The 2,454-nt window shown below is 43.5% G+C and overlaps 1 long non-coding RNA gene across 1 annotated transcript; it reads left to right on the top strand.

The window, feature by feature from the left end:
* The first annotated feature begins 900 nt into the window (after nt 1-900).
* LOC102370904 lies at nt 901-1,866 on the top strand. The gene is made up of 3 exons (XR_324594.1): nt 901-936; nt 1,555-1,632; nt 1,787-1,866. It is a non-coding gene; the product is annotated as an uncharacterized LOC102370904 (long non-coding RNA).
* The last annotated feature ends 588 nt before the right edge of the window (nt 1,867-2,454 follow it).

The raw sequence follows: 2,454 nt of genomic DNA, 5'->3' as shown, positions 1-2,454 counted from the left end.
CAGCCCCCCCTTCCCCGCCCCTACTTACCAGTTCTAAGTCTGGCCGTAGCTCCCTGCTGCAGCCACCGGTGACTGTCTGAATCTTTTCCGAAGATTCAGAGAGCTTCGAGTCTATTCAGACCTTTTAATTGGTCCCCTGATTTGATTCGGATTCAGAGATTTGGCCGCCAAATCTCCTCCGAATTGAATCACCACCTGAAGCTTTACACCGCCCTAATGACTTGCACTAAGAAAGATAATCCTGGGTTAAGGTACTGTGTAGGTGAAAATAATCAGGCAGTGTAATTTCAATCAAGTGAGTCAATCCCTGTGTTTAAGCTCTACATGAAAGGGACACATTATCAGAATAGCTCAATGCTCTGCCTGTATCTTATCTAGGGGGAAAAAAAGGTGAGTTTTTACCTTGAGTTAATTTATGTGAATTAAAATCCTTGTGAAACCAAGGCATTTTTTTGTATTTCACACACTGTAGGTGGTTGAATGAAACAGCAGTAGGGATCACCCTATAGTGTGAATGATGGCCAGATTTCCTTGTGAGAATTATACTTGTTGTAGAGATCTTTCTACTGCCAAAATAAGTAATCAGATGCATTTTGGGGTTAGGAAGAGAAGAAAATTCTTCTTGCAGGCCATGCAAGAGCACTTACAAAGCTCCAGGCAATCCATATCCTTGCACATAGAAGTATGAGCTGCATATTGCATACAATCCAGCATAACAGGCTTGTCTGCTCTAGCTCTCTGCAGCGGCACACAGTCATTCTACTACCAAGTGCCTGACCCCTGCATGAAGGTGCAGTGTAAATGAATGGGTCATTTTGAGGTTATAGCAAGTGTCTCCAATTAGGAGCAGAAAAGAAGTTAGAAGATACCTCTTAAAGTGAGGGAAAATTAAGGGCTGGGTGGATCCTGAAGAGAACAGCCTGAGGAACTACTAAGGTGGGGGAGATAGCTGAGGATGGAGATTGGATTCTGTGTCTGGAGATATCAGTAAAGCCAGTCTCCAGGAAGGGGGATGGGGGTAGAAATTGGGATTTAGGCTGCATGTAAAGACCCTGTTAACTCCTTAGTATTTCAGGAGATACTACAGACAGAACCTGCCTCCCATATAAGCCGCTATCTCTTTGGTATCCTGGCACCTCACAAATCATGAGTTCATTGTCACAAAGCATCCCTGTGAGGAGCATTATCCCCATTTCACAGATGGGGAATAATTGAAAGATAACAGATAGATTAAGTGACTTGCTGAGGAATGCACAGTAAGTTTGTAACCAAGCTGGGACTTGGATGCAGGTCTCACTGGGCTATAGTCTCATGACTTAACCGCAAAACAACCATGCAGATTAGAGGAAACTCTGTGAAAATGTCTGACATTTTGCTTATAGGCACAACCAAAGACAGCATCTGCTTTATAATACAGCGTGTATTACAAGCCAGCATTCTCTGTGAAGGCAAAGGGAATGTTTCCTCCCAACTTTTATCACTAGGCACTAGCACAGGAAGTTGATTTTTATTTTTAAAGGGAGTTGATCTGTTCCTGCTGCTTTCTCCCCACAGGAGGCTTCTCATTTTTTGTGGATTTTTCCCACCATGACCAATTGAAATGCCATGACCAAGGGATTATCATGACTTCAGGTGAGTTATAAACAGTGGGATATGGCAAGAAAACCTCAACAATGCTCTGTGCTCAAGCCAGCACCTCTTGTAGTGAACATGGGAGGGATGAAAAACAGAACAGATTATACCAGGCAGATCTGTCTCTAGCCAAATGTTGTTCTGTGTTTTCCAGGTGGCCTCAGCGGGCCTTTTAATGAATATTTTCCTCCAAATAAACAACAGCAACACAATCCAAAAGAATCACAATGCGCACACACTTCTGTACCCGGAAACTCAGTCTATGATTTAATATCTGTTGGATAGAAAGCAGAACAGTCATAGCATTTCTGTCCATCTGGTAGCCTACTGTATATATGCTCAGCCTAGGTGTGCACCATTACACATCCATGCTGCAGAAGGAATTAAATTACCACTTATGTTTAAGTCTCAAAAACCCCACTTGGTTGTTGTAGGCAGTCCCTCTATTTGAGGATGATCTCTACCATGGCTCACTGATGAGTCTTGAGATGACTTAAGAGTCCAATCCTTGAGCCACAGACTCATCTCCAGAAGTTGCAGGTCTTTCCACAGAGGAGAGTAGTCTGGGATTCCTCTCCTTTTCCTTCCTCCATTTTCTCTTCTCTGCTTCAAGGGGAAGACACTACCTGAAAATGGGCTACCATTTGGTTGAGGTTGCAGTGCCAGTAGATGCAGTTAGCAGCCAGCTCCTTCCAGCTCTTGATGTCGGTAGCTGTTTTCTTGAGGTATGCCTTCAATGTGTCCTTATATCACTACCTCTGGGCATGACAGGAAAACTGGGAGTAGAGCACTTGTTTTAATAGTCAGGAGTTGGTAATCTAT

This window comes from Alligator sinensis, unplaced genomic scaffold (genome assembly GCF_000455745.1).
Source record: "Alligator sinensis unplaced genomic scaffold, ASM45574v1 scaffold584_1, whole genome shotgun sequence".
Taxonomy (NCBI): domain Eukaryota; kingdom Metazoa; phylum Chordata; order Crocodylia; family Alligatoridae; genus Alligator; species Alligator sinensis.
Note: the sequence above shows the minus strand (reverse complement) of the source record. Positions and strands in the feature narration are given on the sequence as shown.